Source organism: Theropithecus gelada, chromosome 7a (assembly GCF_003255815.1).
Source record: "Theropithecus gelada isolate Dixy chromosome 7a, Tgel_1.0, whole genome shotgun sequence".
Lineage (NCBI taxonomy): Eukaryota > Metazoa > Chordata > Mammalia > Primates > Cercopithecidae > Theropithecus > Theropithecus gelada.
In genome coordinates this window covers 53,710,672-53,734,952 of record NC_037674.1, presented here as the reverse complement: position 1 = coordinate 53,734,952, position 24,281 = coordinate 53,710,672, and the positions used below count along the sequence as shown (strand labels likewise).

The following is a 24,281-nucleotide window of genomic DNA, read 5'->3' as shown; positions in this document are numbered from 1 at the left end:
AGCTAGAGCTCAGAGAGGGAAAGTGATAGGCCCTGGGTCACACAGCTGGGACAGAATCTGGACCTGAGATGGGCTGCCTGACTCGGGGCTCCCAGGTCTGCTGGTCCTGAGGGCCCCTGACTTGTGTGTCTCCTTTCTGTGGACTGTAGGAGCCTCCAGGGGCGCTGTGAAGGCCCAGCCCCGGAGCGCCCTGCTGGTGCTTTCCATAGCCCTGCTGCTGCCCATAGCCCTGCGTGAGGGACTGGAGAGTGCACCCCTGGGTTACTGAGCATCCATCGGGTGCCCGTGTGATGGTTCTCAAATTCCATGCTCTGTCAACCAGCACCAACTTATGACCAGCCCTGTTTCCTCTACACCCCCACACTCTCCACCACCACCAGGTTATTTTGATGTTGTATAATTTTTTCCAGAAATATTTCAGTGCATATCTCTAAAAGATGAGGACCCTTTAAAAGACAGAACCGTGATACCATTACCACACCTTAAAAATTAAATGTTACCTGGCACGGTATCCACTTCCTGAATCACTCTTAAAAATTGCCTTGAGGTAGGAGTTAGCATCACCATTTTATAGATGAGGAAACTTGAGGCCTAGAGAGGATTAGTCACTGGCCTGAGTTCATGTAGCTTGTAAGTGGCCAAGCAGGGATTTGAACCTGGGCCACTTGACTCTAAAGCCAATGCTCATTCCTCTTTCCTCGGCCAGGCAGGGCCCCAGCTTGCCTCCTGCCATCCCCAAAGGGTTGCCACTCCCTGTGGCCCTAGGGCAAGGAGCTCCTGGCATATTTTTGTTGGGGGACAGTCTAGTTCCTGGGCCTCCTGATAAACCCAGAGTCCAGCCCAGAGGCTCAGCCAGGTTGTGTGCTCAGAGACAGGCTGCGAGGGTGCGCAGGCCGCACTGGGGCCAGGAGTGAGCTGTCTTCCCTGGCCGGCGTGCTGAGCTTTACGGGGGCATTAACAAGCCATTTAAAAAGCGCTGACAACACACTTTGCAGGCTCCTATTTAAGATGTACTAAAAACTAAGCACCTTTTCAGGGCGGAAACTGCAGCATGTCGGGGTGAAATACGTCCGTGGTGTCACCTACGCACGTGTCACCCTGCAGGTGCAGAGAGGGGCGGGAGCAGCAGGCACCCGGCCTCACCCCCACCGGGCGGCCTCGGAAGGTGCAGGTACTTGGTGAGCAGGTGGATTTGCCAGCATTTCCAGCTCTGCAGCAGCGGGAGGGACATTCTGCTTTGGGGGGTCATGTTAGAGGTTGGGGTGGGTGGGGGCATAAGTAGGGGGCAGGGGAAGTTACCTGCTCCTGACTGCCCATTTCAGATGGAGAAGCTGAGGCCTGGGGTGGGAGGATGAAGTTGTGAGGTCACACATCCTGATCTTGGGGACCCCAGCCTGGTCCCCAAGGCCAAAACTATGCAGGAGGTGCTTCTTCCTCTAACCCTGCTCATCCCACCTCAAAACAGAATTTCTGAGACCTAGAGCAGGCCTGGACCAGGAGCCAAGCACTGTGGTAGGCACTGGGGATACAACAGTAAACAAATAAAAAATGCCGTCAATCAAACCGGGTGCTTCATGGAGCTTCTCTAGTTGAACGGAGATGACAAATAAAGAATGCCAACAATGTCGTGTAGCTGCGGTGTATCTACCAGCAAGGGGCAGATGTGGGGTGCTGTCAGAGGGTTTAAGAGGAGACCCACCAGGTCGGGGAGGCAGGGAAGGGCTTTGGGAGGAGGTGACACCAGGGCTAAGCACTGCAGGATGAATCTGTGAGCTGAGAAGGGTGGGTGGCTGTGGCTGGGGGAAGGGGGGCAGCAGGCAAAGGGAAGAGCACATACCAAGGCCCTGTGGCAGAGGCTCCAGGGGATTCTGAAAGGCCAGTGTGGCTAGAGTGGAGTGAGCCTGGGGAGGTGTGGCTGGAGGGGGCTAGGGCTAGGTCTCACGAGGGCCATGAAGGGGGGTGACTGGGGTGGGAGGGTTAAACACTTGGATTTGTGGTATGGACAGATTTCTGGCTGTCACAGGAGGAAATGACCTTGGCTTTGTGTCAGGAGTGGACTGGGGAGTGGGTAGGGGTGAATGTGAGCATCGAGGTGGGAGGGGCAGCGACTCAGACCAGGGTATTGGTCAGGCTGCCCTCTGGCTCTCCGTTGTTCCCCTGCATCCCCTCCAGGCCTGGTGACCCAGGAGAGTCCCGGAAGGTGTCTGGGAGGGACAGTCCTTCGGCTGTGGGTGGAGGGATGAGGGAGGCGGGGAGGCTTTGCTGAGCCAGCTGTGGGAGGGGGTCCTGGTGCTGGGCCCCAGGCCTGGGGCCTTCTCTCTTTGGAATGCAGCTGAAGAGGCAGCTGGGGTGTGAGCGCAGGAGCATGAGGAGTTTGTCACGTCTGCCTGGTCTCTACTCTGAGATCTAACCCAAGGAGGAGCGGGTGCCCGAGAGGGGAAGGGAGCTCAAGAAAAAAAAAATAGCTTGGTTGACTTAATTATGACTGATTGTGACAGCTTGCATCTTTAGTCTGAAAAGTATCTATGGGGTAAGGACTGCTTTTCTCAATCGGGATAATTATGTTAATTAAAATGCTTTCTTTATAGCAGTTCTGATTAATAAAAACAGTTCCACTGCTCTCTTTAAACACTCTAACCTTCTGTTGCATGGGGAAGGAGGCCCTTTCTCAACAATTTATGGTTTTTCATGCAGATTCCAAGAGGCGACCTGCTGCCGGGTGGCCTGGTGGCAGGCACTGTGCTCACACACGCGGGGATGGATGCAGGCAGAGGGGCAGGCATGTGGACCTAGCAGGCAGCGGGACTGGCCATTGGGGCAGGGACAAGCCGGGGCGCCGCTCAGCTGAGTCTGCTGCAGAATAAAAATGCCACTTATTCCTCTAATTGCGTTTATTTCCTCTGGAAAGCATGGAGATAATTAATGAGCTCCCAATTAAGAAAAATTTCATGTGGGGGACTGAGGTGCCAGGACCAGGATCGGTACTGGAGTGGAGGGGTGGGGTGGGACTGGTGGTAGGAGCAGGGGTCCTTAGTGAAGCCGAGGGGGTGGTGGTGTGTGTGCTACGAGAGGTGGAGGCAGGTCGGCGGGAGGGGTGCTGAAGAAGGGGCTTCACTGCCAGGGAGGCTGAGTAGAAGAGAACAAGAGCTTTGAGCACAGCTTCACTGTCCCCAGCCTCAGTTTCTCTCTTTGCCTAAGTTAAAAGTCACAAGTGATGGCTCAGAGGCAGAATCTGTCTCATAGTTGTGTGTGTATGTGTGTATGTGTGAGAATGTGTATGTGTGCACCTGTGTATAAGTGCCAGTCTGCATGTGTGTGAGTGCATATATGTGTATGAAAGCATGTGAGTGTGCATGTGTGTTTGTGAATGTGAGTGTGTATGTGTTTACCTGTATGAGTGTGTGAATGAGATTGTATATATGTGCATGAATGTGGGTACACATATGTATGAGAGCATGTGTGTGTGTGTTCTAGCCACAGAGTGTGGCAAAAACCTCAGCCCACAGATTGTTGGAAGATTGGGAGGTTTCTCATCAAAATCTGGCTTCTGGAGTCTCTTGAAAAGTCAGAGGCCCAGCAAGCATATGCCGGTGGGAGCCGAGTGCTGCGTGGTGGCTGCCCCTGTGTGTCTCCCATGGCCTCCCCATCCTCATCTCCATGCCAGCCTGACCTGGGAGGCATTTGTGTTTCCTGGCACTGTGTGACTCTGGTCTGCCTGTGAGGGTGGAGGTGGGGGTTGATCTTACATGGACAAGGGGCGCTCAGTTGACCACCATCCCTTCTCCTAAAGGGACGGAAAGGAGATGGGGTCCCAGAAGCCCCGAGTAGAAGTGTCTTGGTGCTGGTGCTGGCAGGAGACTTTGTGGGCTTCCTCACTCCACCACCCAGCCACTCTAGGCCTGGAGAGCGGCTCAGTACTGTCACTGCCCAGAGGGGCTTAGGCAAAGCTGGCCTCACTCTCGAGGAGGCAGTGAGGAGGACATCCCAGGAGGTGCCCCTGGGAGGGAGAGCTGACTGCCCACCCCTCCCAGAGGCCCCAGTTCTCTCTGGAGCCTCTGCCCTGCCTGGACAAGCTCCTCATTTGCGGAGGACTTTGGCAGAAAACTTTGCCAGACACAGACTGGGACCTTGTCAGTTTCCCCAGTTCCCTCTACCCCAGGCCAACCCCAGCCTCTCTTGCTGCTAGAAATGAGGAAATAAGGTTAGGGGCTTCTTCTCAGCCCTACCACCTGGTTGAGGAAGAGGCTGTAGCAGTCAGGGAGGCCCTGGTAGCCCACAGAGTACATGGACCAAGAGGGTCAGGGGTTCTGGCCAGGGTCACACAGCTGAGAAGCAGGGGCTGGGGCAGGCACAGAAACCAGGCATCCTGACCCCAGGGGGTTGTGAGGGTGACCAAGGCCACACAGATGCAGCTAAGGGGTCTGTACTGCCGGAGGCAGAGATGCTAATCAGTCCCTAGACTCCTTCCCCTTTCCCACGAGAAGACTGCAGGCTGGCTCCTGGCGTGCATCTCTGGGGTCCGATATGGGGGTCCAGAGGCTTGCTCGTGGACGTGTGTGTGGACAAGCGCCATGCAAATGTGTGTGGATATGTGCCCTGTACATGTGTAGGCACGCAATACATACGTGGGTGGGCCTGTACACACATACACACATGCACGTGTGCGTGTGAGAGCTCGTCCAGGTGTGCATGTTGACACGTGTGTGTATACATGTGGATGCTGTGTGCATGTCACATGCACAGCCATGTGTGGGCATGCTCCTCTGTATACATGGGATGGGCGTGGTATGCATGAGCATGTGCATTCGTACGTGTGGCTGTTAAACCCGTGTGTCTGGGGTGCTGCCCTTCTCCAGCTCTGTCCCTGTGTGTTCACACATACGTGTCTTCCTGCATAGGTCTGTGTGTGAAGCTGAGGGCTGTGGCGAGGCCCTTCTGTGGGCCCTGAAGAAGGTGGCTCCCTAGGTGGGTGATAACGAGTCAGGGATGTAAGCTCAGGCCCGGCCTGAGAGCCCTGCTCCCGTGGGGGATGGCGCCATCTCTGTAGCTGCTGATGAGCATCCTCTTGGGCACTAGCTTCCAGGCAGGCCTCGGCCCTGCTCCCAGCTCCCTGGGCCTCCAGCCCTGGGAAAGTTCTGCGTGTGCAGAGGGAGCAGGGGCTGTATCACCTGCCTCATGACTCCACTGCCCAGATGAGCTGTTGATGGAGCAGGGGCCCTCCTTGTCCACTCGGACCCTTCTTGGACCCCTCCGAGGTCCAGCCTGGCTGGGGCGGGCCCTTCCCCACCATAGTGGAGCCACACCCTAGGTGTGCAGTGGGGTCTGAGCCGTGCTGAGGGCCTCCGCTGCACGCTGTCTGCTGAGGCTCCCTCCTGTGCAGAACAGCCTGGGCCTGGGCTTAGTGGGGGCTGCCCTGCCCCAGGCTCCCGAGGCTGTCTTCCTCCTTAGTGCTGGATAGGGTAGAAGCAGGCTGAGCCCTCCCTACCTGTCTGTCTCTCCTTCCCATTCCTTCCCCACTATCGGGGCTGAGCTTCTGACCCTCTGCCAAGAGGGAAACGTGCTTTCACAGGCGGAACAGTTCTGATCCCCTCACACGTGGTGTGCCAGTGGAGGGCTTTTGGGCAGTGTGAACAGGGCGGGGGCACCAGTTCTGGGAAGGAATAACCCCCTCGCCTTGGTAGACACGCTGGCTCCTACATGCATGTGGCGGCCCCACAGGCTGGCTGGCACCTGGGCCTGCCACCCCCACCTCAGCCCGCCTGGGAGTTGCCCCCCCCCACCTCCACTGTATTTACGTGTCTATTTTATGATTTCAATTTTTAATGCCTCTGCTCTTTGAAGACGCTTAATGCTTTCGAGTGGAACATTTCCTTCCAGGACCTGAGCGCAGATTGAGGACAGAGCAATAAATCAACTAATAACTGGAACCTCATTTTCTGCTCCACGGCAGAGAGTTAACCCCCACCTCGCTGCACTCCTCTGGGTGGCAGCTGTGGGTGAGGGGCGCTGGGGAGCAGGGTGCTGAGCTGAGCACCCTGCGGCTCAGGCTTCCCCTCTCCTCATCTCCTCTCCTCCTGGGTCTCTCACCTCTCTCCTGTTTCCCTTCTTTATCTTACTGTTTTCTCTTCTCTTTTTATTTATATCCTACTAAAAGCAGGTGAGAATAAGGGAAATGGCTGGAATCTGAGATTCTGGAGGTGACCCTGGAAAGGTGTGGGGAAGCATTTGTTGGGAACTCCCTGGGCCCTGATTTGCTGTGTGAGCTGAGGGAAGCATCCAACCCTCTCTGAGCCTCAAGGTTGCCACCATTACAAACGGATCTTATCACATGGGTGGACCGAGGTTTGAAATGTTGACATCTAGAGGGTAGACTTGGCAGTGGAGGTGGACAGTACCTGAATCTCCACCATTCGCTCCCTGCCCACCTTGGCTTGGGAGGAGGAGAGTTGGGAGACAGAGACACTCAGGCGATGAACTGGTAGTAGATGGCTCTTCACTCATGTTGTGTATGCCTGAGTCTGTGTTATTGATGCTCTGTAGACATGTGTGTGTACGTGTGCGTGTGTGTGTATTCCTGCACGTGTCTTGGACTCCAGAATCACAGTGTACATAGCCATACACCTAGGATAATTCTTGACTCTCTGCAGAACTAATGAGAGGGCCCAGCTGGGTGTGGTAGTGCACACCTGTAGTCCCAGCTACTTGGGAGGCTGGGATGGGAGGATTGATTGAGCCCAGGAGGTGGAGGTTGCAGTGAGCTGTGATCACACCACTGCACTCCAGCCTGGGTGACAGAGTGAGACCCTGTCTCAAAAAAAAAGAAAGAAAAAGAAGAAAGAAAAGAGCCCAAAGTGGGGAGCCGTGTCTGTAGTATTGGGAAGCTGAGGGGAATGGAGACTCTGGGGCCACACTGCCTGGCTGCAAGTCTGGCTTTGCCATTTATTGCTGTGAGACTTTGGAGAAGTCACCAAACCTCCCCGTGCTCAGTTCCTCCTTCTATAAAATAGAGATAAGAAGAGTGCCTCCCTCCTAACTTGTGCAGGTTGAATGAGCTGGTCACCTGTGAAGTGGCTGGCACATAGTAAATGCACGTTAAGTATTTGTCGTCGTCATTATTGCAGGACACATCCACTCACACACAGTATGTTTCCCTCCCCCAACCGACCATGAGACACCAGAGCTGTACCAGCCTCAAATACCTGATGTGCACAGCGCGCCAGTGGAGAGTAGCCCAGCCCCCTTCAGAGCAGCCAGGGACAGCTTCCTGGAGGAAGTGGTCCTAGCACTTGTCCTGAGATGAATGGAGAGGAGGGTGGCCCTGGGCACGTGTTGGGAACAGCAGAAAGGATATTTGGAGACTACTAAGGCACTGCTGGAGGTATTTAAGTTGATGAGGAGGAAGTAGGAAATGATACGGGCCCCAGCACAGGGCGGGTGTGGGGTGCTGGGCCAGTGTTTAGTAGGCACCTGCTGCATGCAGACATCTTGTTCCCATTATTTCTTTGTGGAAACTGCATCTGAGTAGTTACGTGACTTGCCTGGGGTTACCCAAGCTGTCAGTAGTACAGGTGGGATTTGAATTTGTGTCTTTTTGGCTCTGGAACTCCACTCTACTTGTGGCCCAAGTCCCAGCATCACAGGGCTGGAGACTCTGTTCCTAAAATGCCCTGCTCTGCTTGGACACCGCTGGTGATGGGAAGCTTACTACCTCTCAGGACAGTTAATGACATTTCATGTAATTCCACTCATTCCAACAGTGATATTCAGGCTGGGCCCAAATCTGGTTGTCATAAATGACTGACTCCTCAGACCCCTCCTAGGCCCCCACGCCACGCCCTGCCCAGCCCTGAGGCTGCCTGCTGGGCCCACGCTGATAGGGCTGCCCCATTTCCTCCTAGCACCCCATGGATGTGTGAAAGGGGTGGAGAGTACCCCATATGGGGTACATGCAGCATGCCAGCCATGAAGTGTGGCATTGCCACATCCCACGTGTGACCACAGTCACCCTGCAGAGTAGGCTGGCCAAGCTGGGGTGGGCTCAGACCCAGGAGCTCAGTGTTCCAGACAACCAGGCCCACCATTGGCATCCAGGACCACTGGGAATAGCACTCAGCCCTGGAGTATTTGGTTTCCAGAGTATTTAAACAGATGACTCGACTAGGTGATAATTTTAGCACGTTATGGCTGATGTCTTCTTAGGACCATAAAACAGCAAACTTTTACCACTGGAAGCAGCTCCCAGCCAAGACGTGGGGAAATGATCGTGTCATCGAGTCATCTGGGTATCAGTTATTGTTTGGGGGAAAGTGGAATGTGTGGGCGCGTAGAGACGTGCGCACCCTCCCCCGTGCCCAAGCAAGCCAACCTCATCGCGGGAGGAAGAGAGAGAGGATGCTTCTGGGAGGGAGGAGAGCAGGGAGAGCTCGCCCATTCACTCCACAGGCATTACTGAGTGCCTGCCACGCTCCAGGTGCTGGCTGTGCATGCTCCTCGTGCCAGTGGGGCAAACAGGGAATGTTAATAGTGCAGTGATGGGATGAATAGGGACAGCTGGTAAGACAGGGCAACAGGGCCCTCAGGTGAGGGAGCACCTGTGGGAGGACCCTGAGGGGGATGAGGAGGCTGTGTGGCCAAGGGCAGTGGCAGGGGGAGAGAGGACCAAATGAGGGCATTTGCATGGCACTCTGGGGCCGTGGGATATTTTCCAAGGGGCAGGGGGCGGTGAGTAAGCTTGGGTTAAGCAGGGGTGATGACAATCTGATTTAGGTTTTGAAAAGATCTCTCCAGCTGCTGCAGGAAGGGCCAAGTAGGGAAAGAGAGTGAGGCAGACGTGATGGAGGCCTAGGTCAAAATAGTAGCCATGGTGATGGGGGTGGCAGACCCCATCATGGCAGCAGAACTGGGAACAGGGAGAGGGTCATGGAGAAGGCAAGAAGGACCCTCGATTCCTGGCTTGAGCCGCTGCAGTCATCCTCTGAGATGTGGAGGTGCGGTGGAGGATCAGGAGTTCGTTTCTGACCACCTCCTTCTGCAGAGATGTCTTATTGACAGTCGTGGTCACAAGCCTGGAGCTCGGGGAGAGGTCTGTGTAGGGGATGGAGACGTGGGAACCAGCAACTATAGATGGGGTTTAGAGACCTGGGCAAAGCAAGGACCACCCAGGAAGTGACGTGGATGGTGGAGAGAGGACCAAGTCCTGGACCCTGGAGTTACCACCGTGCAGAGTTGAGGGAGGAGAAGGAACCTTCACAGGAGGCTGAGAAGGTACATCTAGGGGGTGCGAGGAAAGCCAGAAGGATGTGGAATCCCAGAAGCCAGGAGAGGGTTCCCAAAGGAAGGGCAAAGTCAGTCAGCTGTGGGCATGATGCTGGGTGCACCTTTACCCAGCCTCGCATAACTCCAGGACAATATCAGAGACAGGTCACTGACGTTGGCACAGTCCACAAACCTGATTCTAATTTCACCAGTTATACATGCACTCGTGTGTATGTGTGTTTATATATAGTCCTGTGTGTGTATCCGGCACCACAATGGAGACGTAGATCTGCGCCACACTACAAGACTCTCTGTGCCAGCACACCCCTCCCCGCCCAGCCCTGCTCCCACGCCTACTGCTTGGCTGCTACTAATTTGTCCTCCTCTGTAATTTTGTTATTTCATGAGTGTTACATAGATGGAATCATACAGTATATCACCTTTTGAGATTAATTTTTTAAAAACTCAGCATAGGCCGGGCACAGTGACTCATGCTTGTAATCCCAGCACTTTGGGAGGCTGAGGCAGGCAGAGTACTTAAGCTCAGGAGTTCAAGACCATCCTGGGCAACACGGTGAAACCCCATCTCTACAAAACACACACACACACACACACACACACAATTAACTGGGCATGGTGGTGGGCGCCTGTAATCCCAGCTACTTGGGAGGCTGAGGTGGGAGAATTGCTTGAGCCAGGGAGGCAGAGGTTGCAGTGAGCCGAGATCATACCACTGCACTCCAGCCTAGGTGACAGAGTAAGACTGTGCCTCAAAAAAAAAAAACAAAAAAACAAAAAAACTTCAGCATAATGAAGGAAGGGGATTTTTAAAGGATGGCAGATACCAGAACACAATTGTTTGCTGCTGGGAAGAAGAAAAGACCCAGTAAAGAGGGAGAGACAGGTGATGTTAAAAGATAACATAATGATGGGACGGAGCTGAATTCCTGGGGATGAGAGGGGTGGGTTCGGAGTCCAAGTGGAGCCAGTAACCTTTAACAGCAGTGAGACCCCTCATCAGGCAGGAAGGCGGGTGCAGGCCAAAGCTGGTGGGCTCCTAGAATGTGCAGGGGCAGAGGACTGGGGTTCACATTTGCTGGCTTCTGCTTCCCCAGTGAAAACAAAGTGAGGTCTCAGTGGGGAGTAACGAGTCACATGGAGGAGGGGAGGCAGGAGGAGGGTGGAGGTGGGGCCACTGCCAGGTTGGAGAGTGGGGCGGTGAGCTGGCTGGTGGCTAGAGCTGGGATTGGAGAGTGGGGCGGTGAGCTGGCTGGTGGCTAGAGCTGGGACTACCAGGCAGTGCGGGAATTGCTGGAGATTTAGGATTCAAGCTCACAGAGGGCACAGCCTTCACGGTGGGGTCATTTCTCTAGCTGTATTGGGCCTCCCAGCTATAAGTGCCAAGATGGTTGGACTCATCCAGGTTGGGGTTTTATGAAAGTACTGCCCAGGGGGAGGGGGGCAAGGTATTTGAGCATCAATTATGCTGATAGACCATGGAACTCAAGCTCACCAAAGGCAGTGAGGGTAGAAGGGCAGTGATGGAAGGTGAAGTGTGAAGGTCTTGGTGCAGTGAGAGGATTGTAAAGAGAGGAGCTGGAGGGCCAAATGGGAGGTTTGACCAGGAGCCATGGTGGTGACAGGGCCAGGGTGTGGCTTGGGATAGAGGCTGGAGGGAATGGCAGCTGAAGGTGACTGGGGGCAGGCGGTTGGGGCACCTCCAGCATGGGGAAGTCACCTAGAAGGATGCAAGGGTTGAGGTGCAGGGAAGGACAGACAGAAGCCCTGTGTGGGTGAAGTGAAGTGGCCAGGAAGTTCTAAGGCAGAGGTAGGGGAGGCACAGCCACCTCTTAGGCCCCACAGGGACAGAACCACTGTAGATGGGAGGAATTTGGACCTGAGGTCTGAAAGAGCCTCAAGGAGCAGGGAGCACATCAGCCTGCCCTGGCCAAGCAAAAATCATCTGCAGAATGTCACTGTGTGCCCGCCCCTCAGAGGGGAGAACAGAGGCCCAGAGAGGGTAAGCACGTTTCAGAAGGAACAAGCTCTGCCGAAGCGTGCAGAGGGTCTGCTTGAAAGTCAGTGGTGTGGTGGAGGCTGGATTCCAGAGCCGCGTATTTCCTGGGTTTCAGCACTGCCTCCTCCAACTTTTCTGGGCCTTTCTTCATTTGTAAAATAGAGCAGAATGACAGTACATACTCCCAAGGTGGACGTGAGGATTGCGTTTTAATGCATGCATCCTGTGAATCCTCGGGTTAACCCTGTCTACAGATAGGGAACCTGAGGCTTAGAGAGAGGAATTGACTTGTCCAAGCCTCAGTGTTCCCCAGCCTCCCTGTCTTTGCCCCAGGGCTGCCATCTTTTCCCACACTCATTCAGCAGCCTCATGAAGGAAGCAGGATGCAGACCTCAGGCCCACTTGGAAGTTGGGGAAACAGGGCAGGAAGGTATCTACTGTCCCTGTGGCCCCCAGAGTGCCAAAGGAGGATGGAATCTTCATTATCAGCCAGGCTTCACTGTCGGGGACACAGAGGTGACACAGGCACCATGCCTCTCTTTAAGCCACAGTCTCACAGGGGAGACAGGACAAAATAATAAGCAAATATAGTAATGTTAAACAGTGGAACATAGGGCAAGAAGCAGTTGTTCAAGGAAACAGGGATTTGGGACTGAAGTTCTTGGAGAAGAAGAGAAAGATCCAGGGACTGTGGTGACAAAGAAGGAGCAAGGGTTGAGCTGGGTTTTGAAGGGCGGTGCGAGTTTAATGAAATGGATCAGAGAAGAGAGATTCTGGAGGGGAAGAGGAGAGGGCTCTGGGTGAGCAAAGGCTCAGAGAGGGGGCTGGGGAAGAAGGCGCCCCGCTGGAGCAGAAGAGGCGGAAAGCAAGGCCGTGCGGGCTGCCTCCTGCAGACGTCTCAATCTTCTCCCAAGAATGGTGAACCAGAGGCCCCTGAGGCCTGTGAACAGATGCCAACAGCGAGAAATTGGCCAGTGGATCCTCCATGGCCTGGCACCTTCAAAGCTGCCAAGAGCAGAGAGGCCCTGCAATCTGGGGGCCTGGCAGCCCAGCACGGTTGGCCAGCTTGCCGTGTGACCTTGAGCAAGCACACTCTGCTGAATGGGGCTACCCCGGCCACCCTGTCCTCCCTCCCAGGTGGGCTGTGTGAGGTGTTCCAGCCCTGTGAAATCTTCAGCAAAACAAAAGCCAGCACCATGGCAGAGTGAAGGAGTGGAGGTGAAGGCTTTTAGCTCCCTGGCAGAGACGCCCAGCAGAAATCCAAGGCGCGTCAGAAAACGGGGTTTCTGGAGAACCTTTGATTTAGAGAACAAGGTTTTGGCATCAAACTGCGATCAGAGAACAGAGGCAGCCTGCCACACCGTGAAACCGAGCGCTGTAAACCTCATTAATCTGATGCCTCCATGTTCAAAGTGGTTCCTAATTAGGAGCCGAGACTCTCTACCAGCCGGGTGGCCCATTGTTCCTGCTGGACAAGTCCCACCAGGTGACTTCAAAGCCCATTCCTCATGTCCCTCTGCCACTCAGTGCCAATTAACCAGCATTTAGAGCTGGGCTGCCTGGGCTGGCAAGCTTGGCCATGCTCCTGCTTCATTTGGTGTCAGAGCTGAAGGGCCTTCCTGAAGTTCTCCAGCAATGCAGGCAGACACGGGGAGGGAGGAGCTGAATGCCAGGTGTGGGTGGGGGTGAGGGACAGCCCAGGGTGGCCCCCGCCCCCCTGGGAATCCAGAGGCCTGGAAGGAGCAGGAGAAACCAGAGGAGCTGCAGCTTCCCTCTGCCACCCTCTCTTCTCCCTTCCTCCTCCATAGGGGGCTCCTCTTCACTGCTCCAACTCCCCAGTGCCCTCCTCAGACCCACCCTTTTACTATCTCTCTCCATCCTCCTGATGAGGGTCTGCGATGCCCAGTGAGAAGCCAAACTAGGTCTGGGGACACAGTGTGGGGTCTCACTGGGTGGTCTGATATGGATGGACTCAGTCCCTGATACGTTGGCTCCCACCTTCCCTGTGTTTACCCCCACCCTCCACTGTGCCAGGGCTTTGCACACAGTAGATGCTCATCAAGGGCCTACCAGCTAGTGTAGCTTCTCCATAAGCCAAGTCATGTCTGAGAAGCTTGTGGCTCCATCAGGACAGGCACATCAGAGAAGTGGGCCTACAGCGCCACTGGAAAACTTCAGGAGAGAGTTGGGAAAGGCCTTTCAGCAGTGATGCCACTTTCAGTCTGGAACAGCCAGGTACAGGGAAGCTGGGTTTTTCTCTGCCTTCCAGGACATTGAACCACAGTTGAATCTAGAGACAGAGAAGGCACAAAAGGAGGACCCAAGTCAGTGAGCCTGAACCAGCCCGAAACTGGCGGTCAGGATGCCGGGATTCCAGGCCTGCCACTGTCCCTGACTCTGGCCACTTTGTGCTCTTGAGCAGGTTCTTGGCCTCAGTTTCCAAACCCGTGGGAGGGGAATGATGACCCTGTCTGTATGGCTCCCTGCATACAGTGAGGTCAAATGGAAGACGAACTGTGAACCTGCCTTGGGAGCTGTCCAGAGTTCTGGGGGCACTGAGCATGCTCCAGCTTTGCTCGCACACCTCTGCAGGTGGGAGGCTCACCCCATTTTGAGGCCATTTTCCATGGCCAGATAGTTGCAGTTGTTAGAACAATTATTGTACTAGTTTCTTAGAGCTGCCGTAACAAATTACTATAAACCTGGTGGTTTAAAACAATAGAAATTACTCTCTCACAGCCCTGGAGGCTGGAAGTCTGAGACCAATGTGCCCGCAGGGCTGTACTCTCTCTGAGGGCTCTAGGGGAGGATGTTCCTGGCCTCTCCCAGCTCCTGGTGTTGCTGGCATTCCTTGGCTTGAAGATGCATCACTCCAGCCTCTGCCTCCATCTTCACATGGCCTCCTCCCCTAAGTGTGTCTACGGAGCGCAGTGGTAGGATCTCTGCTCGTTGCAACCTCCGCCTCCTGGGTTCAAGCAATTCTTCTGCCTTGAACCCACTAATCTCCTGAGTAGCTGGAGATCCAGGCGCCCACCACCACGTCTGCCTAATTTTTGTATTAGAGACTGGGTTTCACCCTGTTGGCCAGGCTGGTCTCGAACTCTTGACCTCAGGTGATCTGCCTGACTTGGCCTCCCAAAGTCCCAAAGTGCTGGAATTACAGGCGTGAGCCACTGCACCTGGGCAAGCTGATCTCTTGCATAAGAACATCAGTCGTTGGATCAGGACCCACCCTATTCCAGTATGACCTCCTTGTAACTGATTACCTCTGCAAGGACCCTATTTCCAAATAAGGTCACATTCTGAGGTTCCAGATGGACATGAATTTGGGGGGACACTATTCAACCTGGTACCTTCGTTTTCCTTCTGAGCCCAGACTTCCACCCTGTGGCTTCACCCCTGTAGGTTTTCCCCTGCTCCTGACCAGCCCCAGCTCCATCAGTTTCCTCTGCCCCAACAGGGTTCCAGCCTCCCGATGCCCCACTCTGCTCTTCAGGGCACACCGGGCTGCCGGTAAAGTTTCTGTCCTCCTTCCCAGGGCTCACCATCCACCCTCCTGCTCTTCTCGCCTTTTAGATGTGGAAACGCGTCGCTTCACTCCAGGACTCAGCCTGGGTCCCACCAATTACCAGCTTCCTTGATGTCTAACACTATAAACCCCTTCACCTCGTTATAGGAAATTTCTTTTGAATGGCCTTTAAAAACCATCTCATTACACAGGAAGAACTGTAATTACCTTGTGCAAGACAGAAATTCTGGGCAAGCTGGTGCCTGATACCTGTCAAAACTGTGGGACAGGGTTCCCTGCTGGCTGGTTTGGCCATAGGAGAGAGCTCCTTCTCTCCCTCATCTCGTCCTTTCTAGCCCCTTTTCTTCTGGGACTTGTGGTCACCCACATCTCCGTTGGTGGCCCTAGAAGGTCAGGACCTCCCACAGAGAATAGAACCACCTTGGATTGGTGCCTGTGCTCCTGCCTGGCGTCCTGGCAAATCCTGATGGTCAGAGCCTCCCCCAGGGGTTCTCAGGGACTGCCCAGCCTCTTCCTGAGCTCACCCTCCTGGAGGCTGCTGGAGCTTACGCAGTGGTTGCAGAATGTCACAGCTGGGTGGGACTCTGGAAGTTAATAGGTTCAGCCTCCTGCCCTCAGCCACTTGTCCAGTCCTTTTGCCCACCAGCTTCTGGGAGACCCTAGCCCTTCCTGGGATCAGGGTTTCTCCCTGACTTGTTTAGGGGATTTTCTTGATGTCTGGCTAAAATCCCTGGTGCCCCAGTGCTGACCTGATTTTAAGCTCCATCTCTTGCTGGTGGTGCCCCCTTGGGCAAGCCATGTGGCCATTTTGAGCTGTTTTCTCATCTGCAGAATGGTCGGGATCATTTGTGCTTCAAGAGTCATGGTGAGCAGGGTCTGTGGCCACAGGCGTCAGGTGCCCATCATTAGGCATGTAGCAGGAAGTGAACCTACATTGCTTCTACTTTCCAGAGGAGCTTGACCATGGAGGCCCTTTTCTTTCTCCTGTCTGCATAATGTGGGGTGGAGCACACTTCCATTTGGACTTCTCCTTCTCCTCCTCCTCCCCCCACCACCATTTCTCCCTTGTCTTTCTCTCTCTCTCTCTCTCTCTTTCTCTTTCTCTCTCTCTCTCTCTCTCTCTCTCTCTCTCTCTCTCTCTCCTGGAGCATCAGAAGACATGGCACATCCTGTTCCCCTCTAGCATCTCTGCCTGCAGCCTGCCACCTGCTGAGGCAATTTGCTTCAAGAACACCCAGCTGCTGGCATGGTCTCAGTAGTTGCAGGTCCTTCTCTGCTCAGTCCATCGCTGTACTGTCCCCTGCAGGGAATCCGTGTGGCATCCTGGCACTGCCACAGCCATGGGCATTGCCCATGGAGGCAGAACCATGCCTATCCATGTGTCTGTCCTGCCAGCACCTCCTCTGGAACTCTGGCTATAGCTTCTGGGTCTGGCTGGGGAAGCAGAGAGGGTGGAGTCTCTGGTCTGCTCCTCAGCAGGGATTCCTGCTTCTTGAGCACCTGCTGTGTTCCAGGCTCTGTGCTAGGGGCTAGGCATGGCCTAGTGAGCAAGGCAGCCATGGCCCCTTTCCGAGTGAAGCTCACAGTTCGTCTTGGGATCGGGGTGGCGACAAGTAGTAAGTAAATAAGCAAGTAGATGTATAATTGCAAATTGTAATGAGCAGAACAAGAGAACAATAGAGAATGCAGCTAGGGGGCTTCTGGCACACTGAGACTGGGCAGTCTGGGAGGGCTTCTCTGAGGAGGCATCTTATCCCATTATCAGATGGATAAGAAGGAGCTGTGTGCAAGGAACAGGAAGAGCATTCCATGTCCTGGAGAACCTTGGTGTGTTGAGGAGCTGGAAGGAAACTTGTGGGGTAGCAGGAAGAGAACCAGAGGAGGTGGGGTTGGGTAGGTGGTCAGGGCTGGGTCAAACCGAACCTGGGGCCAATAGTGAGGAGGGTGGATGGGTTTTGGTCTAAGAGAAAGAGGAAGTTGCTGGAGGGTTTTAAGCAGGGAAGGGACCTAATCTAACTTAGGCTTCAACAGTGCTGCCCTGGCTGCCGGGTGAAGAGCAGAGGGACACAAGGACACAGAAGAGTAAGGTGGGCCACTCCAGGGGGTCTGGCAGGCCGTGGTGGGCCTGACTCAGGACAAAGGTGCTGGGTTGGGTGGGGATATCACAGAGAGGCAAGGTTTATAGTTTGGGCAGCTGGGTTGATGGTGGAGACGTTTGCCAAGGAAGGAGCCCTGGAGAAGGAGAGGTTTGGGGACGAGGAATAATGAGGTGTTTGTAGGACATCAAGGGGAGATGGCAAGGATATCAGGATCTTAGCTGTGACAACAATGGGATTTGTATATGATTATCCCCATCTTACAGACAAGGGATCCAAAGCTCAGAAAGGTAAAGTGCAGCCCACCCCGGGCCACACAGCTGGCAGTACTCCAAGCCAGGGTGGGACCCAGAGCTGTTGGCCCCATCTCAGCTTGCGTTTGAAAAGAGCAGTGCTTTGCCCTACAGGGTGAATGAGTGCTGGGATTTCAGGCATCAGTGGGCCCCTCACCTCCAGTGTGACCACGGTGGTCTTCACCCGGGGCCATGTCTGGAGTCAGTGGCTGACTCTCCCCTAGGACATGCAGCCCAGAAGGCCTCAGCCACCCTGCAAGAGTGGGGACAGCTCAGCCTCTTGGCACCATTGTGCCTGAGAGGATCCAGAATATTCCATTGTTCAGCCTGGGAAGAAGTAAAAAATTAGCTCCAAGTCAGGGCTTTCCGAGGGTGGCAGAGCCCAGGACAGGGTGGCTCCCCGAGGCTTTACCAGCCCCTGCCACCTCACCTTCTTGGTCTTGGGAGGGTGCTTGGCACTTGCCTGCCCCTATCACAGGGGCCCTCCTCTGCCAGCTGGGCGGTGTGGGCACTGAGAGGAGGGAAACCTCTAGGCAGCCAGAGGACTGGGTGGAAAGAGCCCTGGACCAGGACGGGAGCCCTGGGGCCACCATGCACCTCCCAGTGACCTCAGTGTCCCCCGTTGGGCAGTGAGCCCTGCGAATGAGTGAAGCATAGCGCCCTTTCCCTTCAGCATTCCAGTCTCACCTTCCTCTCTTCTGAGCTGGGAGCCAAGGAGCATCTCCAGGGCTTGGGTTGTGGAGTTGTGGTCAGGGAATAAAACTGGTCGGGGAGCCTGGAAAGCAAGGCCCAGGGTGCTGGAAGTGGACTGATGTGTGTATGTGTGTGTGTGTGTGTGTGTGTGGCATGGGGTAGCGGCATCTCCCCGCACCTCTGTCAGGGATGAGCCAGCTCATATGACAGAAGATTAACCCAGTAAATTCTCCACAAGGAAATGGGAGCCTGGCCACCCTCCCTAGGGCCTAGACCATGACACTGGTCTCTGGTGCAAACTGGGCATGGTGGCTAGTGACTGTCAGGGCTGCGTGCAACCAGGGTCAGGATTTACATTGTGGGGCCAGAGACAGGGTTCAGGGTGGGACCAGGGCTCAGTGTGTCCATGGTGAGAGCTAAGTATGTATCCAGGGTCAGAACACAGTCTATGACTGGTGTTAAGGCTCACTGTGTGACCATTGCTTAGTGTGTCAAGGGTTAAGGTGTGTGACTAGGGTCAGGGCCCAGTGTCTGACCAGGGTCAGGGCTCAGCGTGTGCCCAGGGTCAGGGCTCAGTGTGTGACCAGGGTCAGAGCTCAGTGTGTGCCCAGGGTCGGGGCTCAGTGTGTGCCCAGGGTCAGAACTCAGTCTGTGACCAGGGTCAGAACTCAGTGTGTGCCCAGGGTCAGGGCTCAGTGTGTGACCAGGGTCAGAGCTCAGCGTCTGACTGGAGTTGGGGCTCAGCGTCTGACCAGAGTTGGGACTCAGTGTGACCAGGGTCAGAGCTCAGTGTGTGACCAGGGTCAGAGCTCAGCGTCTGACTGGAGTTGGGGCTCAGCGTCTGACCAGAGTTGGGACTCAGTGTGACCAGGGTCAGAGCTCAGTGTGTGACCAGGGTCAGAGCTCAGTGTGTGACCAGGGTCAGAGCTCAGTGTATGACCAGAGTTGGGACTCAGTGTCTGACCAGGGTCAGGGTTCAGTTTGTGATCAGGCTTGGGGTTCAGTGTGTGACCAGGATCGGGGCTCAATGTGTGGCCATGGTTGGGGCTCAGCATAGTGCTCTATGTGTAGCCTCAGAGGCAGATTGGAGGCCCTGCCTCATCCACACTCCCTCTGAGCTCTCTGCTTGTCTCTCCCATGGGGCCTGTTAGTCAGCAGCTCAAGGCTGATGCCACTTCTCTGAGCCTTGATGAGCAGAAGCTTGAATGGTCATAGCTTCTGCAGATCCTTCAGAACTTGCCGTGCATGAGGCGCCCTGATGGTGGATATTATTGCCCCCATCTTAAGATTAGGAAACTGGAACTCAAAAAGATAAAGTGTCTTTCTGAGGTCACAGCTTGTTAAGTGGCAGAGACCAGACTCAAACTCCTTGTCTCTTTTTTCCTTTTCAGGCTCCCTCAGCATTCCTTCCTGGGGCAGAGGGACCTTTGGCAGAGCTCTCTTCCTATGGGTCCCCCATAGAATCTTCTTCCTCTTTCTGCCTAGACTGGGGCCTGTGAGTTCAGCCTTCCTCAAGTCAAAACTTCCTAGGAAGGCCAACTAGGCCTCAGGATGGTCAAGGAGACCTTCCTGCAAAGTCTGAGGCATGCAGGCAGGTCCTGTCCCCAGCAGCTGGGGACCGGGCAGAGCCTGTCTGTAGGGGCCCATCAACCCCAAGGATTGGGCTTCTCTCTTTGTTAGAGATTAAAGGAATGTGTCAGCCCCAGTGGAGGCATTTTGAGCATTGTGGTCCTGGATTTTAGGGCTCTGGAGGGTCCTTCCCAGTATCCCTGACATCACGCCACAAGCATTTCCTCCTTTGCTTCCAGGGAGCGGTGGGAAGAGTGCCACCCCTCCTGCTGTAGGCCTGGACACCTCATGGTGCAGATGAGGTTCAGAGAGGGAAAGACACTTGTTCCAAGACACAAAGTGTGTTAGTAATGGAGGGACCCAGAACCCTACCTCCCACTGCCAATATTCTTAGGTGTTCCCTCCTCCTGGCTCAAAACCCTTGTAGGAACTGAGAACCCACAAGGACATGAAACAATCACGTTCTAAGAGTGGGACTCCAGGCACTGTACCAGCTGTTCTCTTGGGCCTTCCTGACATTTCTCAGTAACAAGAATCCCCCCATTTGTGAGTCATTTGGAAAATTTCATGGGGGAAGTGGTCCAGAATTTAAGTGAAGTTCCAGGAGGAAGAGACTCAGGGAGAGTTGGAAGGAGGCCCCTGCTGACATGAGGAAGGAGTAACCCTTTGCCCTGGCTCATCTGCAAGCCTGCAAGATGGACAGAGCAGTTCGCTTCACAGCTGGGGGATCTGAAGCTCAGTGAGGCAAAGCAATGTACCCAGTAGTTCCCAGCTCAGTTCTCATTCACATCTGCCTGCTCCAAAGCCAGTGGGTTCTCCCCAGTCCCCTCTGTGTGGCTGGACTCTGTTAAAGAAAGAAGGAAAGAGACTGTCGCCTGCCTCAAGGAGCTGCTGGGAGAATGAGATTTAAGACAGAAGTATTAGGGAGCAAGAGCTGCATTGTTGAAGTCTCAGTGCTGTGTGGCACAGAACACAGCCATGCCGCTGGAGCTGCTGGGAAAAGCTGGGTGGAGTTTAGATAGGATCAGGGATTGGGAAGAGCAAGCTTAGCCATTGGTGTGTGTGTGTAGCCCAGGTGGACTGGGAGTAGTCAGGTAGTCAGGAAGGCAGCTGTCTGGGGTGCTGAACCAAACCACCCTCATGGGGCCGGTCTGCAACTCTTTCTGGCCACTTTGGTCTGAGCCTCAGTTTCTTCACCTGGAGAATTAGAATACTGATACCTGCATCACGGTCTCATTGAGAGGCTGCAAGAAGGCCATGGCATGTTGTGCTGAGCATGTGGCCTATGTTCTGTTGATGCTTTCTAAATGGGAACACTAACTGAAGGAGGCAAAGCCTCCTCCCCAGGCCCCTGGGGTGGAGGGTGGGGTCATCTGTGATACCATACCCCAGGCACATGATCCCTCGGGAATGGCAGGTGCTGTAACAGGGTCAACACTCCTGCTTGGCATGGGGAGAGGCAGCTTGTCTGGGGCCTCTCCACCCGCCTGATGCAGGTGTCCCCCAGCCTTAGGCCTGGACACTTCATGTTGCAGACGGGATGACTAGGAACCAGAGAGGGCAAAACACTTGAGCCAAGAAACAGTGTGTTAGTGAAGGATGGGGCAGAGCCCCACAGCCCTAGCATCCACTGCCAATATTCCTAGTTGTTGCCTCTCCCAGGTGCAAAAGCCTTGGGAGAACTAAACACCTTGGATCACCCAAAGGCATGAAGCTCTAGTGTGGGGCTTCAGGCACCACCTGTGACACCTGTTCTCTTGGGCCTCCCTGACCCCCTCTACTACTACTAGCCTCAGCCCCCAGGTGGCTTTTGGGTCCTAGCTTTCAGCTGGACCTTCGTCTCTCTTTAACCATACCCCCAAACTCCTGGCCCCGTGCAAGCTCTCTTAGTCCGTTTGTGTGTTACTTTAGGGGAATACCTGAGGCTGGGTAATTTATAAAGAAAAGGAATATGTTTGGGTCATGGTTCTGCAGGCTGTACAAGCATGGTGCTGGCATCTGCATCAGGAGAGGGGGCCTCAGGGAGCTTCCACTCATGGCAGACAGCGAAGGGGAGCTGGCATCGCATGACAAGAGGAAGGAAGTGAGGGAGCCGTGGGTGGAGGTAGGTGCCAGGCTCTTTTTAACCATCCGTTCTCATGGGAACGAATAGAGTGAGAACTCATTCCTCCTTAGGGGGCAAGAACGGCACCAAACCATTCGTAAATGATCTGCCCCATGACCCAAACATCTTCCACCAGGCCCCACCTCCAACACGGGGGGCCACATTTCAGCGTGCTCTTTGGAGGCGACAGATACCCAAACTATGTCACAAGCCTTCTCGGGCCCCTTGATCAACTTGGGGCCTCCTGGGTTCCCACCCAGCCAGGGAGGTGGGATGCTTTGGGGCAGGAACTGGGTGAGTAGAAAGCTGCTGGAAGCCAAAGAAGAGACTTCTCTCATTCTCCCCTGCCTCTTTTCTCCTCATCTCCTCAGCCTGCCAGAACCACCTTGGCCCTGGGCTTGGGACGACCTGCAGCCACTGAGAGGACAGCCAGGAAGGGTTCCCCCCAAAAGACCCCCCCAGGCCTGTTGGTTATGTTTGAGATGCACCCCAACTCCTGTGTCATTCACCTTTCAGCCTTTGGCATCTCCTTGTCCTTTAGAACCAGACAGTGCTAGGTGTGCATCCCAGCTCTGTCATTTCCCCTGTCCTTGGGCAAGGAACATATGCCTCAGAGCCTCAGTTTCCTCATCTGTCAAGTGGGAATAAGAACACCTATCCGTGTGCAGTTTCAGTGTAGGAGTACGCATAGCAGAGGACATTGCCACTCTTCTCCTGCCCCGGTCCCTCTTCCATGGTGATGCGGACCTCCCACCCACCCCTGCCTGTTTAGACCAAGGGCTGAAGCCTGGCACATGGGTGAGGTTGTCCTGTGGAAGACAGGAAGAGGGAGACTGCGAGTAGCAGGCCGCACATAGCACCAGTGTTTTTAACACTGTGAGGGGACCAAGCTGAGCTGCTGCAGCTATCCTTAACCCCTGACCTTGCTGCCTCTGGCTTGGTTCTGGAAGATTCCCTCCCCCGCCCACCCCTGCTCACCCAGGTTTAGCAGGAGCAGCTACTTGCAGTGATGTGAAAAACACTTGGAGTAATACAACTCGGAGACTTTGACCACTGGTAACACTGACCCCACCTACCACCCTGCCTGCAGCTGGCCCAAGGCTCAGACCCCAGTCACTCCCTCCACCAGCCAGTCCGCCCAAACTGAGTTTAGGAGGGTCAGGTTTGGCTTCAGCTCTGCCTCGGTTTCTCTGAGCACAGAGTACTCACACAGAGCCTGGCACAGGGTATGTGCCCAAAATGCTTTACCTATTAGTAGCAGTAGTAGTAAGAGTTGTTGTCATCATAGTAGAGCACTCCCATTTCACAGAGGGGCTAGGTGAGGCCCACACAGTTGAAAAGCTGCCACCTCTGTGAATCTTCCCAGCTCTGCCCCTTCTCCCAGAGTAGGCAACTCCTTTTGACTTTTTTCAATTTCTCTGCAATGCTCTTGTTAGGGGAGAGCTTGGTAGACAGTGGGATAGATTTCAAGGTGGGGAGAGGTGTGTTGAGGGGAGCAGCTCTCAGGGCTGAAGGTGCCCTGAGGAGGCCTAGAGCAGGTTTGATGAGCAGGTTTGATGGGCAGGAGGCTGATCTGCCCGGGGACCCTCTACCTGGGAGTGCCCTGCCCTCAGCCCTCCCCTCTGCTGGCTCCCCAGCTGCCTCCTGAAAGACTGAGAATGCTACCGTGTGTGGTGACAGCAGGGCCTCTGCCACCCCTGTTACCTTGACCTCTGCTGATTCCTTTCCTGCCCCCTGTGGTGTCTGCCAAGTCCTTCCTCTCAGCCCCTTCCCTACCGGGTCCAATGGGCAGAATTCTGACCTGGTCATATTGCTAACAGCTGGTTAGCAGGTAAACTCAGCCCATAAAGTTAATTGAGCACTTAGTGTGTTTGAGACATGGGGAATGCTGAGGACTGGGCTCTAAGGGGTCCTGTCACCAGGGAGGTGGAGGGGGGAAATGATGGTTAGTATGTGCTTACTGTGTGCAGAGATGATGGTTAGTATGTGCTTACTATGCACAGAGATGACAGCTAGTATGCACTTACTGTGTATGGGGATGATGGTTAATATGTGCTTACTGTGTGCGGATGACAGTATGTGCTAACTATGTACATGGATGATGGTTAGTATGCACTTACTGTGTGCAGATGATGGTTGGTATGTGCTTACTGTGTGTGGGGATGATGGTTGGTATGTGCTGACTGTGTGCATGAATGATGGTTGGTATGCGCTTACTGTGTGCAGATGATGGTTGGTATGTGCTTACTGTATGTGGGAATGATAGTTAGTGTGCGCTTACTGTGTGGGGATGATGGTTGGTATGCGCTTACTGTGTGCGGGAATGATGGTTAGTATGTGCTTACTGTGTGCAGGGGATGATGGTTAGTATGCACTTACTGTGTGTAGGGATGACGGTTAGTATGCACTTACTGTGTGCAGGGTCTGGGCTAGTGCTTTCCTGACCATCGGTGAGGTGGGAGCCACCCCAGTTTGCTGATGAAGAGAGGGGGACCCAGGGAAGCAAGGGGACTACCAAGGTCCTCAGCAGTGAATGCTAATGTTGGGGGTAGATAGGGCTGGACTTGGGGGAACGGAGACGAGGAGTTGACCAGCAGCTCCTGTCCTGGCAGTGTGAGTGAGCTCAGGAGGCAGTCAGGCTGCCCTTGGTCTGTCCTGACACATCCCTGGGCCCTTGGGAGCCACCTCCGAGGAAGTTCTTCCTTCTCTTGGCTCCTTAGCCCCC

The 24,281-nt window shown here is 54.6% G+C and overlaps 1 protein-coding gene across 9 annotated transcripts in view; it reads left to right on the top strand.

Annotated features, from left to right (window-relative positions):
• LINGO1 (leucine rich repeat and Ig domain containing 1) overlaps positions 1–24,281 on the top strand; it is a 207,255-nt gene that overhangs the window by 97,040 nt on the left and 85,934 nt on the right. Inside the window, exon 1 of one of the 9 annotated variants that reach the window (XM_025390122.1) lies at positions 2,397–2,530. The exons of 7 other annotated variants lie outside the window; for them this stretch is intronic. The gene's annotated coding sequence lies outside the window, so the exon portion shown is untranslated. Of the gene's footprint in view, positions 1–2,396; positions 2,531–15,552; positions 15,667–24,281 lie in introns of those variants that run through there. One more of the 9 variants, XM_025390126.1, reaches the window with a different exon arrangement.